This window comes from Neoarius graeffei, chromosome 1 (genome assembly GCF_027579695.1).
Source record: "Neoarius graeffei isolate fNeoGra1 chromosome 1, fNeoGra1.pri, whole genome shotgun sequence".
In the NCBI taxonomy this organism is placed as follows: Eukaryota; Metazoa; Chordata; class Actinopteri; order Siluriformes; family Ariidae; genus Neoarius; species Neoarius graeffei.
Window position 1 is genome coordinate 26555016 of NC_083569.1, and position 14982 is coordinate 26569997.

Below are 14982 nucleotides of genomic sequence, written 5' to 3' on the forward strand. Positions count from 1 at the left end.
GCTGGTAGTCGATCCTCTCCTTGTCGCTGTCTGGGAGTGCCGCCCACAGCTGGATGACCTCGGTCACCTGTGGCTCAGTGAGGTAGGTGGCATCTCGCAGGTCCACCAGGTAAGCAGCCAGCTCTTGCACTTTGTCCCACCCAGGAATGCCATCCGGTCCAACGACGACGCCCTAAATAAAAAAAAATTAAAAAGTATTCATTAGTAGTGGTAAATGTAAAATGTAGTAACATTAACTTGGAATTGAAATATCTGTTAGTGTCTTACCTGAGCCCATGAAGTGGTGGCAGCAGCAGTAGCAGCAGGGTGCAGTCCTTGACCCGACGTGGACGGAACGGCGGCAGCAGCAACTGGACGCTGACCTCCACCCGTGGACGTGGACGGCAGTTCTGGTAGAGGTGGTGGTGAAGGTGCCCGACGCCTTGTGGTTGAGGGCCTCCTTTCAATGTCATGGTCATCGTCAGTCAGCACAGGAACTGTGATGTCCTCTGTCTCCTCCTCAAAGCCTTCGTCCTCAATGTCCTCGTCATCAATGTCCTCCACCAGCTGGTCCTCCTCCTCTTGGTTGTGGAGCGTTGGAGTAAGTGATATGCCAGTCTGGCTGTACAGGTACTCCATGGCCAAAATTCACCTATGAAAAGTAAGACAAATGTACACAGAGACAACACACAGACATGAATGTATGGAAGATGGTGCTTGCTTACCACAGAGGAAGCGCAACTGTTGGGGAATGGGTTCTGGGCGCCGATGTGCAGTGCTGGAGCCAGACAATTGCGGTGCTGGAGCTGAAAAAAAAAGACCGGAAAGGTAAGGCAAAATGATTAAGGCAACATACTGCATGCATGCATATTAACAGTTGGTGAATACTGAAAACCAATTACAGGGTTTCACAGGTGACACAAGTTTTTTGGCCAGCTGTGAGGGAGGCAAGTGTTTGCCACGTGCCAGCAGAGCTTTTACAGAGGCAGGCGTCCGTGGACCCGTTTGGATGGTGGTAGGTGACGGGGCAGGAGAAGAGGCGCTGGCACTGGAGGCTGGAGATGGCTGATGCTCCCTGGTACTGGTACCCTCAGCTGACCGTCTTTTCAAAATATATGCCTTGAAAAGGGCCATGTTGGTGTTGGGCCGTGCATTTGACTGTAGCACGTACCTGACGAGTTTCTGGGCCCCGTGGCTCTGGTCCTCGTACACCTCTTTCAGAGAGCGGCCCTCAAAGTCTCCAAACTCCAACAACAAACAGCCCGTGTCTCCTGTTGCCTGCGCTTGAGCCTGAAGCTCTTTCTTCTTGGCATATTTCTCCACTTCTCCAGGCAACTCTTTAATGTGTGATGTGTACTGAAGAAACAGTTGCTTATTTTCTGACAGAGGGTTTGGGAGTGCTGTTTCATTGGAAATGCTATGTAGCAAGGCTAATGCGTAGCCAAGCGAGTTCTCCAGAAGCCAAATGAATCTCTGACCCTGGTATTTACCAAACTGTAGCAGACAGTGAGCCAACACCAAAAACTGGTCAGATGGATCTCCCCCATTGCTCCTGACAAAGTTGGATGCCTCCTTCAGTACCTCCTCTTTGGGTTGGGCCCTTGCAGACACTTTGTTTTCCACGCGGTTGGCCTCGCTTGTGGGTGCCATGAGGAGCCGGGCTGATGTGGCTGACTGCCGATGGAAAACTGGATACGCATGCATTTTCTGAAAGAAAGTGAACATAGGCTGTTAGCTGTAGTCATCTTCAAAACAACTATACTATACTACAATAAATGTATTACGCCATGTAATTTAATTTAATGTAATTTCTACTGATTACTTGTCTACCCTTACTCTTAAAATAGCTGGACCTGTATGGGGTAGTAGTAAATCATGTAATGATTTAACCAGCTGGCATGCATTCTATTTAAGTGTGGGATTACAACATTGATTGCCTTCCCCCATGCTTAATGGCAGTGGACAAAAGACGGCATTCCAATGTTGGAAAAACACGACCCATCTACATAATTGCCCATCACAGGTGATAGAAAATAATGACCACCGAAACTTCTCACAATAGCCTTATTTTCTCATTGTCGTTAATGAGTTTCTCCTCATGACCGCAAGATCTCGTAATTAGGCGACTGTAAAGACTGTTTCTTTTTTAACACGAATAAAATAAAATCTGCTATTTTCGATATTCAAACCGCTTGAGACATTAATATGACGGAATATACTAGAGCATACATCAACGTCACATATTCTTCTGTTTACTCGACATTCGGTAGCACTGTTTACAGTCTTTACATCTGCACATTCCTCATTGAATCGGCTAAACCATGGTCGGTTTTAAAACAAATAAACCGTTTTGAGTACATACAAATACATTTCAGTACGCAGTTTGCCTTTTACATTTAATCGGTTTAGTCTGATTAAACAAATGTGACAATTTCCCCCTTCCTCATACAAGTAAGCCAGATTTCAGGTGGGCAGGCTGTTTGTTTGACCATTTAACCCGTTTTCACCAGAAATGAAGCACAACAACAAATTTTAAACCGTTTGGGTTTAATATCTTTTCGTATAAGTAAGAGATTTCCTTTACAGCCACCTACGTTAATGGTAGTCAATTACCACAGGCAGAAGAACAACACCGTGTATCACGAAACTTTACGAATTTTACGCTCAGCATTTTATGTAAAATCAAGAATCAGTAGCGACTACATTTCTCCGTATCATCCACCAAAAATCTCAAAGTTACATATACATTTACCTAGGAGAAATGCAAGTCCGCTTACCTCGTTGAATCGCTGTGATGTTCCGATCACGAATGACAAGAGAAAGAGCGGGCAGGGCCTAAAGTAAGCCCATGGGAGGCAACCTCATTGGTCAAAAGTAAGCCCACTGGCCCAAAGTAAGCCCATGGGAGGCAACCTCATTGGTCAAAAGTAAGCCCTGATTGGCCACTGTGGGCTTACTTTGGGCTTACTTTAGCGGTAACAGTGAGACACAGTAGGCGCAAGTAAGAGGTAGTGGGATTGATGCCTACATTCTCCAAAGCCGCCAGCTTACTTGCATTTTATAGAGAGAAACTTTCTTGTCATCTTGCAAACCAGCCGAATCATCTGCACTTTCAGCCAAGTCAAGATCAAATTTCTTTCACCATGTTCAAAGCAGCACATCTGTGAAAACAGCCACTATTTGGATTAAACCCACAACCTTGGCAATGACCAAATCAACTAACTGCACACTGCTTTTCTGCTGATATGCTCCTCTGATGAGCTCCCCCAGATTCCTTTCAGTTTGCTTGGCTTTATTTCTTGAATTGCCCACTGACCTGAGTATCTCCAACTCACATTTTTCAACAGGCTTGTTATTCCCACCATCCACTATGAAATTCTAACTGTCGCTCGAGTGCAAAGTCAGCTGAGACAGCTTTTACAAACTGAAAATATGATGCTTACCTGCTTGTATTCTTAAAGCTGCTGGTGAAAAGCAAGCTGCTGTCCTGAAAAGGCACTTTTCACCACCTTCCAGCCAACTGCTCTCATTGAACAATGAAGCAACAAATGCTTCCTGAGGCATGCCCCAAAAGTGTGAGAAGCATGCCAGGGACTCCATGTGAGGAGATTGGGTTGTTTTAGGGGCAAAACCCGTGAAGCTTACCACCTGGTATTCATGCAAATGGGAGTCAGAATCCACTCCCCCAGAACAAAAGTCTGCTTCTGGGCAGTCGCTCACTTGAAAATAAACAACCAACCAACCAATGGAAACTCAGGCATGGTTCCAGTGAGCAACGAGCAGGCCAGGAAGGGCAGTTTGGGGTGCTTGTGGTTGTTAGTTGGACAAACCCCTGAATACAGCGGGGGAGTTAGCTCAAGTGGTAGAGCGCTTGCTTTGTATGTAAGCGGTAGTGGGATTGATGCCCACGTTCTCCAAAGCTGCCATCTTACTTGCATTTTATAGAGAAAACCTTTCTTGTCATCTTGCAAACCAGCCGAATCATCTGCACTTTCAGCCAAGTCAAGATCAAATTTCTTTCGCCACATTCAAAGCAGCACATCTGTGAAAACAGCCACTATTTGGATTAAACCCACAACCTTGGCAATGACCAAATCAACTAATTGCACACTGCTTTTCTTCACACTGCTTTTATGCTCCTCTGACGATCTCCGAAGGTGAGCTATCACAGATTCCTTTCAGTTTGCTTGGCTTTATTTCTTGAATTGCCCACTGACCTCAGTATCTGTTGGGCTTCACCCAGTCGGAAACGGTCAACTTACTTCTCGGGACCCCCGCCCTCGTGTCACCCAGAGCTCTGGGGGGGTTAGTCGCCAAGAAAGACAGGAACCCCAATGTAGTTCACATCTTTATTCGCAAGTTCCCCCCATTGGACAAGAATACAGAGGGTTATTATATGTGAGTGTTATCTGTGTGTAAATGACATCACTTTTTGATATCTATGTGCGTGTGTGCATGAATGTGTGTATGTGTGTGTCTATGGGGGGGTGTGAGTGAGTGACATCATTTTGATATCTGTGTTTATGTGTGTGTGTGTGTTTGTGTGTGTGTGTGTGTGTGTGTAAGAGCAGGTCACATTTTAATTACATCACTGTTCTGATGGAATGTTCAGATGTATGTGTGTGTGTTTGACTTGCGTGCAAGTGAGCAGCTTGATCTTGGGGCAGGTCAAATAATCTCCATCAGTGTGTGTGTAAATCATAACATAATGACATATTTCTGATGATATGCCATGATAGCAAGGTACAGACAGATTTTAAAGGTCATTGCTTACGTACACCCCTTTAGGTCAGATATAACATAGGGCAATATGTACTTAAGATGGTGATGGAATTTTTAAACACAGATATGTTATAAGAAAGTAAACAAAAAATAAGAATATGTCTAGTCTACTAAGGTCAAATGCATCAGAAATTAATGCCAAGTTAAATAGTTTAAAGGATCTAAAAGCTAAAGGATGGAAAGCTAAAATATTAACATTATAATTTCTTAACACATGAATGTGTGCTAAGTCAGCAAATTACATCTTGATTTCATCAATATGTAGTAAGACAATCATAAGCAAAATAACAAATAAGAATATGTCTTTAACAATCCTAAATTATATTCTGTAATTATAAAACTAACTTAAAACTATAAAACTAACTTAAATCATTGAATGCATCTTAGATCTAACAATTAAATCTAAATCACTGCCATAGTATATGCAGTAGTCCAAAATAATAAAGGATCTTAAAAAGCTCTCCCATATAAAGTCTTAACACTTTGTGCAGCAATAAGGCTAATACAAAACTATAAACTATAAAACTAACATGAATCATGGCTTTAAATTTAACTTTAATCCCCAATACACGTTGCGCTATGCAGCTGCAGGTGTGTCTGACATCACTGCAGACCTTGGCGCCGTTCTCTGATCAATAATACACATTTCATATCAAAATAAACAAAATGTTCCCAAACAATGTCCAGCCGAGACATAAGGTCATTTTAACTGAACAGAAATTAATCCTTAATTTTGTCACAAATATAAATTGCTGCCTTCTTGGTCAAGAATAATACTTATATAAACCTACATATAAACCTACATAATAATAAAACCTAACAATCCCCCCCTTTGATAATAGTATCACTATTATCAAATCCTAGGATCATATATGATCATTATCACCTAATGATCATATATGTGATTACATCGAGAATTAATCTTGAGTTAATCTTTGCCCTTCTTGATGTATATTGGTGCTCAGAGGGCGGGCATGCCCGATCAGCCCTCGTCCCACCTCACCGGAGCTTAGAGAAACTCAAAACCTCTTAATTCGTCCCAAATACACGCTACTTCCTTCAGAGTAATTTGTTCTAAAACAGTGAGGAAAAGTGAAATTAGAAGTCATATTGACCTATAGTGAGAACAGAGTCCTGTAAGAATACAGAGTTTCAGAGCATAGAGATGTGTAATAATAGTAGAAAACGGCATCAGATGAAAGACATAACACATTCGTGTGGTGTGCGCTTGTGCAGTCCAGTTAGCGAATTGCCAGAAGATGTTGTCCAGCTCGAGCGGGTAACCCTGCTCCGAGCAATGAAGTGGTCCAGAAGGCTCGGGCGGGTAACCCTGCCCCGAGCAAAGATGAAGCAGTCACGAAGGCTCGGGCGGGTAGCCCTGCCGCGAGCAACAATGAAGCAGTCACGAAACCCGTGATGAGGACTGTCATGGTTGTAGTGAGGATAACTGGTTCCAAACGGAGCGCAAGATCTCTTCCCCTCTTTGTTCACAACGTCCCGCAGGCAGCAACCCAAGGATTCTCAGTCGGCCAGGGCTGCACACAGATCACGTCAAATCTGTGTAGAGCTCAGAGATAGAGAGACAGAGAGAGAGAACAGAGACTGGAAAGGGACACAGAGAAAACGTTAGTAGCAAACTTGTCATTGTAACACAACTTTGTTATGGAGCCTTCTTCAATCGCGTGGCATGGATCCACTGTGGAAAAAGATCCGTTAAAACAGAAAAGTAATGGTGACTATGTCTGCAGGCCCACCATATCTAGGTTTTCCCAATTGTCCAAATCGTTACTTTAAAAAGTCACACCAGCACTTGTCTCCCACGTGAAAGGGGTGTGTGGTGGAGATAATATTGTACTATTGACCTTGGTACAAATTTTATACAACTTATCTATAAGGGCTGCAGAATACTCATCCATATCCATTTTCAAATCAGAGGTACCTGGAGCCGGAGTTCCCTTCTTCCAGGGGAGAGGGAAAGGTCTTCCAAAAATAATTTCTTGGTGTCACACGAATTTCAGCCAGAATGAATTATGGATTACAGAGCCAAACCTGTGTCCTGCATGGCCGTAATTAATTTGTCTTTCAGTGTTCGATTAGTACGTTCTACAATACCAGAGGATTGAAAACACCACTTTAGTTTAGAGCACTGGTGCCATGGTGGCGGCCCGCGGGCCGGATCCGGCCCGAATGAACATCTAATCCGGCCCCCTTGCTGATGGCCCTCTAATTGTTCGGCCGGCAGACAGCCATCAATGTCTGCTGCACCCCATCGAACAATTATTACAGAACAATTACCTGTCTTTCACTGCCGATCGCATTGACGTCAGAGGCGGAGATTTGCCTGATGGCCCTGCCATTTGCATTGGTCCAATTCGCGCCACAGACTGTTTAAATTTTAAACTTTAAAAGCAGCGGCCGAACAGTGAAAGTCAGATCACAACATCGGACGGGGACTCCATACTTCTCCAGCGCAAGATTAATTATTGAATCCATCTCTGCTTTCTCGCTTGCTCTCTCTCTCTCGTTTCTCTGTTCTCAACTCTATCTCCTCGTTGCCTTCTCTTCGTCTGTGTCGCAGCGCGTGCACTGACCAAGGGACGAGCCGCTCGCTCACTATCAGTCAGTCAGGATGTTATCAAAAAAGTGGAAGATTGACGCTGAATGCCGTATCTTTCAGGAGAGATGGAAAGAAAAGTATTTCTTTTGGGAAGTGGCAGGCAAACCAATATGTTTAATTTGTTCGCAACAAGTGGCTGTGCCAAAGGAGTACAACATCAGACGACATTGCGAGACCCACCAGGAGAAGTACAACGAATACACAGGGGAACGTCGGATACAAAAGCTAAACGAGCTCGCCTCATCCCTCCAAATACAACAAGCAGCTTTCTCAAGATGCCGAGATACACATGAAGGTTCGTTTTAATTGTATATCTTATTCAAGTCTAATTTTTATGTTAACTACAGCTGTTTTCGAATGGGAATTCTATATAACTTTTCATTTTATTTCTTGTTTAGGGGCAGTGAAGGCGAGCTATGCCATCGCATGGGAGATAGCAAAAGCATCCAAGCCTTTCTCTGAGGGGGAATTCGTGAGGAACTGCATGATAAATGCAGCGGAGCTAGTGTGTCCAGAAAAGCGACAAGCTCTAGCGAACATCAGCTTATCCCGACCTACAGTGACCGAGAGAGTGGAGGAGCTCTCCAGCGACTTGAACAGCCAACTGAAAGAGAAGATTAAGTCTTTCATCGCGTTCTCCATTGCTCTCGATGAGAGCACTGATGTGACTGATACAGCCCAGCTGGCGATATTTATTCGCGGAGTGGATGCTTCCTTACATGTCACCGAGGAGTTTGTTTCCATCGTGCCTTTGACAGACACCACTACAGCTAACGACGTGTTTGTTAGCCTTGTCGGGGCCCTTGACAATCTGGAGGTGGACTGGAGTCGTGCTGTCAGTGTGGCTACGGATGGTGCACCTTCCATGGTAGGGAGAAAGGCCGGAGTGGTTGTTAAGTTGAGAGAAAAGGTACGAGAGGCCAACCCAGACCAGGTATTCTGGAATTTTCACTGTATATTACACCAAGAGGCTTTGTGCTGCAAGAGTCTGAAAATGGAGCGTGTTATGAGTGTTGTTATTGCCACTGTCAATTTTATCAGAGCGAGAAGGCTCAACCACCGGCAATTCGATGCATTTTTATCTGAAAATGACATCCACCAGGGCCTTCCCTATCACACCGATGTGCGTTGGTTGAGCCGAGGCGCAGTGCTCAAACAGTTCTACAAATTGCGCAAAGAGATAGCCGAGTTCATGCAGGCTAAAGGGAAGTCTGTGGAGGAATTGGACGACACCGAATGGACCAGGGATCTTGCCTTTTTAGTGGACATTACCGAACACCTGAACTTATTGAATGTTAATATGCAAGGTCGCAACAAACTCGTTACCGAGTATTACGACGGTGTCCGTGTGTTTCAACGTAAACTTGCGTTATGGAAGGCACAGCTCTGTCAGTGCAATGCAGCCCACTTCCCCTGTTTGAAATCTCTGTCTGTCAGTCATCAGAGCATAGACAAGTATGCAAACTTGCTTTCCGGTCTCATGCACGAGTTTGCCAATCGATTCACGGTTTTCACTGAACTGGAAAAGGACTTTGCGTTTTTTGGCTCTCCATTCACCACGGATGCTTCCGAGGTCCCCGAGGCGATGCAAATGGAACTGATAGACTTGCAATGCTGCACGCGGTTGAAGGACATGTACAAATCTGTTGGTATTGAATCATTCTACCAATCGTTGCCACCTGAGTACCCGACTATCACTGCAGTTGCAGGTAAAATACTCTGTATGTTTGGGACAACGTATTTATGTGAGCAGGCATTTTCAGTTATGAATATTAATAAATCAAAAATGCGCAATCGTATGACACATGGACATCTCAATGATGTCATGAAAATAGCCACGGCCCAGAGCCTGTCCCCCAATGTGGACAAGCTGGTGAAAAATAAAAGGCTTCTGGCTTCGACATGTAAAATGTAGCTGGCTTGTCTGCCTATGTAACATAGTGCTGTGAAGTAATGATTGGGAGGGTATGTTTGTGGGAGTGGGAGTTTGTGGGAGTTGTTTAAGTTAATGTACCATCTGTTATTTATGTCTTTTTATTATTAAGTTCTAGTGAATATTTAGTCACTTGGCCTGTTGGTGGAGTACTTAACCTTGGCACATCTTTTGACTTCTTTAGGGCTACTTAGGGCCATCTTTTTTAATTGGCCTAATTAGGCCTGTGTATTGACATGGTTTTATGTGCAAGTTGTCAATAAATCTGATCAAAGTAATTTACAGTTTAGTTGTGTTTTTATGTTTCCTTGTCCATTTTGTTGTTTTTTTTATTATTTAAAAAACAAACATTTATAAATAATATTTATATTCATAAATGATATCAAATAGTATGTCTATTTGTTTAGTGTTTGGTCTTGTCACGCCGGTAATGCGGCCCCCCGAGGTCCCACTTGAAAACAATCTGGCCCCCTGACCAATTTCATCAAGACTGTGTTTTGTAAACATATCAGTTTAATAATTAAACTGATATGTTTACAAAACACAGTCTTGATGAGTTCAAATTATCTGCTTCTTATCTCCTTCATCAGTCATAAACAGTGTAAACATAAACATCGAAAGTCAGAAAAAAAAGTTTTATGAGTTTTTCAAATTCAACATCACTTTTTTTTATATTTTCACCATCAAATCATTATTTTCTGTGTTCAACAGTTGTTTAATGTGTGGAAAATTAATTAGAATTTTTTTCCCCCTTTGGATAGGTGGGTGATTATTTCATTAAGTTTTGCATGTAACAGCATAGCATGGAAGATAAACCAGTTTTAAACCTACATGTGCTGTAAATAATGTACAACCCCGATTCCAAAAAAGTTGGGACAAAGTACAAATTGTAAATAAAAACGGAATGCAATAATTTACAAATCTCAAAAACTGATATTGTATTCACAATAGAACATAGACAACATATCAAATGTCGAAAGGGAGACATTTTGAAATTTCATGCCAAATATTGGCTCATTTGAAATTTCATGACAGCAACACATGTCAAAAAAGTTGGGACAGGGGCAATAAAAGGCTGGAAAAGTTAAAGGTATAAAAAAGGAACAGCTGGAGGACCAAATTGCAACTCAGTAGGTCAATTGGCAATAGGTCATTAACATGACTGGGTATAAAAAGAGCATCTTGGAGTGGCAGCGGCTCTCAGAAGTAAAGATGGGAAGAGGATCACCAATCCCCCTAATTCTGCGCCGACAAATAGTGGAGCAATATCAGAAAGGAGTTCGACAGTGTAAAATTGCAAAGAGTTTGAACATATCATCATCTACAGTGCATAATATCATCAAAAGATTCAGAGAATCTGGAAGAATCTCTGTGCGTAAGGGTCAAGGCCGGAAAACCATACTGGGTGCCCATGATCTTCGGGCCCTTAAACGGCACTGCATCACATACAGGCATGCTTCTGTATTGGAAATCACAAAATGGGCTCAGGAATATTTCCAGAGAACATTATCTGTGAACACAATTCACCGTGCCATCCGCCGTTGCCAGCTAAAACTCTATAGTTCAAAGAAGAAGCCGTATCTAAATATGATCCAGAAGCGCAGACGTCTTCTCTGGGCCAAGGCTCATTTAAAATGGACTGTGGCAAAGTGGAAAACTGTTCTGTGGTCAGACGAATCAAAATTTGAAGTTCTTTATGGAAATCAAGGACGCCGTGTCATTCGGACTAAAGAGGAGAAGGACAACCCAAGTTGTTATCAGCGCTCAGTTCAGAAGCCTGCATCTCTGATGGTATGGGGTTGCATTAGTGCGTGTGGCATGGGCAGCTTACACATCTGGAAAGACACCATAAATGCTGAAAGGTATATCCAGGTTCTAGAGCAACATATGCTCCCATCCAGACGACGTCTCTTTCAGGGAAGACCTTGCATTTTCCAACATGACAATGCCAAACCACATACTGCATCAATTACAGCATCATGGCTGCGTAGAAGAAGGGTCCAGGTACTGAACTGGCCAGCCTGCAGTCCAGATCTTTCACCTATAGAAAACATTTGGCGCATCATAAAACGGAAGATACGACAAAAAAGACCCAAGACAGTTGAGCAACTAGAATCCTACATTAGACAAGAATGGGTTAACATTCCTATCCCTAAACTTGAGCAACTTGTCTCCTCAGTCCCCAGACGTTTACAGACTGTTGTAAAGAGAAAAGGGGATGTCTCACAGTGGGAAACATGGCCTTGTCCCAACTTTTTTGAGATGTGTTGTTGTCATGAAATTTAAAATCACCTAATTTTTCTCTTTAAATGATACATTTTCTCAGTTTAAACATTTGATATGTCATCTATGTTCTATTCTGAATAAAATATGGAATTTTGAAACTTCCACATCATTGCATTCCGTTTTTATTTACAATTTGTACTTTGTCCCAACTTTTTTGGAATCGGGGTTGTATCATGGCAGTAATGACATGGTGTTTTGAAAATGCTAATGTTTTGATGATAACATCAATGGAAAAAATGGCATATTATAACCAACCAAAACAGAGGAAAAAAATACACCAAATGTTCAAGAAGCCTCTGGGTTGTTTGCAAGAGAATCAGATTCAACAATAACAATATTAAACTAAAACAGCAGAAAAAGCCAAACATAGGATAGCCATAAAGGCTACGTTTAGACTGTTAGTCCAAATCCTTTTTTTTTTTTTTTTTTGCATATCTGATGTGAATCCAATCTTCATGATGGACTGACCACATTATATATTGCGGATTATCAAATCCAATTTATGTGTCCATGTGGCAATCCTCATTTTCAGTCTTATTCACACTGGTTGCTATAGTAATGGCATTGCATCCGAAAGTAGTTGATATAAACAATGCAAAATGGAGGGTAATGAAATGGGCTTGCTTATTTACCACATGATAATGTGGAGCCATGGCGCAGGTTTTATAAAAATAATGATACAGCATCTGAGACAGAGGAGGCTTACCTGCCCTGCTTTATTTTGTGCACCACAAAGTGTTTCCTATATGTGTGATGTAAATGCAAACTTTATATGGTGTCAAAAGTCATACCTGTAAATAATAATAATAATAATAATAATAATAATAATAATAATGTGATCATAGCAGTCAGACCAAAAGAGATTTGCAAAACCTGATATACACATAAATCAGATTTGGACTGACAATCTGAACATATGTAGACAAAGATTCTTATGCTAAGGTCACACATAGCCGGTTGATCCATGAAAACCGTGGCCGGGCCCCTAGGAGCCATTGTTTTTTCCCCGTGTTTCCATGACTGGCTCTCTGCAGGCCCTTGGGCGGCCCCTGACTGGTTCTTGACTGTCTGCTGATTGGTCAGTGCAGATAATTTATCCCCACAACGACTGGTGACGCCCCTAAGCAGCTTGTGTGAAAACCAGCTGCTATGCCTCATTTTTCCACGGGGAGGCGCAGTGATTGTCTGTTTCACAAAGCAGGTTTATCAAACACTGAGAACAGCTGATTTCAGGCCCTGTCCACACAGCAATGGATTCAGGTGACTCCGATACAATTGCTTATCATTTAGGCCTGGCGTCCACACGGCACCGGCGTTGTGGGTGCCCAAAACGCAATCTTTTTGAGAATGGGTTCCAGAGTGGAAAGATCTGGCAACGTTGCCGTTGCGAAGTCGTCTGGATGAGTAGAACGGATTTGTTTACGATGACGTCGCAACCACATGACTGAGTGCTTCACGCCGGGTAGAAGTGTAACGAACTCGATGCGAGTTGTCAACAAATCCTATAACTTGGTTCATGAAACGCACTTACAAAATATTTTCACTGTGAATATTTATTGTGTAATGGTGCAAAGTGAGAGAGACTCTGCCCTTAGGGCAGAGTCAATCCCGCCAGCAAAAATAGGGAAAAAAAGGAGCGATCTCACCTCTTCAGATGTGGGTTTAAATCCTACAATACATTCCTGAAAAAGGGCATAGAAGAGCAAATTAATCCATCAACGTGTAGCATTCAATTTATTCCGGACCATTAAAGACGCCGCCTTCCGCGTAGAATCAGACGTCATCCTCGCCGCCATATTGGATAGGTCAAAGCGGAGAATAAAGATTCATGTGCTGCGTTTAACTGTACCAACAGGTTTACCATCCAAACGAGATCACATGGGATTACCTTTCACAGGTGAGAAACAACAAATTAATCTATCAACGTGTAGCATTCAATTTATTCCGGACCATTAAAGATGCCGCCTTCCGCGTAGAATCATACGTCATCCTCGCCGCCATATTGGATAGGTCAAAGCGGAGAATAAAGATTAGCTGCGTTTAACTGTACCAACAGGTTTGCCGTCCAAATGAGATCACATGGGATTACCTTTCACAGGTGAGACTGGAAAAATACTTTTCATTGTATTTGGTCATTATAATGTAATTTTACGAACAGATTTTTCTGACTTTGTGGCTAATATGAAGTCTCGCGCATAATAGTTTATGCGCATGCGTCCTTACTTCTTCTATTGTTCTGGTGTCTCCGAAGGGACCGTCTTACAGCGCCCCTAGAGGTGTGGCATGTGTATTGCATCGTTTTCAGCAAGCATTGCGTTGCCATATGGACCTGATATTTTACTGATCATTGCCCATTTGGACGCGATATATTTTTAAATAACATCTCGTTGCCGTTGTCGTGTGGATGTAGCCTCAGTGAGTTAATTCAACCCGGAGGACTTTCACCGGGAGTTAAAAAGCCATAAGATTTTAATGCGCTCATACAGCCAGTTTGAATATGTTTTCTGAAAGAAGCGCAACATTGCTGCAGCTGCCAACCACACTGAGAAATCCTAATAGAAATGAAATTACTCATCGGTTACAGCGCAATGTCAATATAATTAAAAATTAATTCAACAGATCTGACAGGTGATTTATGTGAAGGGGAAACGGCAGGGACTCTTCAGTAGCTGCGCCTCGGTAGCGCAGGGGTTCCACTGCATGCCTCATGATAGTGAGGGACACTGACAAAAATAACTCATAACATTTACTTAAATATATTGTAAGTATTTGAACGCAAATGATTTAAGTAAAATTTAATGCTACAATATCAAGTAACACTCACTTGCCAGTATTAAGCAAATTGTACTTACCATAAAACAGTTGTGAAGATATTAAGTAACATTTACTTAATTACAATTAGGTTTTCAATTATATTTATTTAAACAAATTAAGTAAAGTCTACTTGTTTTTCATAGGCAGGAACATCATTTTACTCAAAATTTTAAGTAAATTTTTATATTTCTGTAGTATTTGCTGTTATTAAGTAATTTAGTAGATTTAAATTATTTTCTTGTGCTTGACATTTTAATTTACTTGGTTGCATCACGTTACATTACTCATTAAAGTTAGGTAATCACTGTCATTATTCTTTTGATAAATGTTACCAAATAAATTTAACCAATACTCTATGCATTTAATATATCTTTATCACATATCACACAACTAAATTACAATGCAATTAAACTGTTTATTTTTCATTTTAAACAGTTTAACAAACAAGAACCGTCAAAGTAAATCCACTACTATTGTGGATTGAATTGCCCAGTCCTTTATGGGGCAGCCATAAATTTAACATTGGCATGACTGACATAAAAAGAACAAACAGACAGTATTACACAGTATA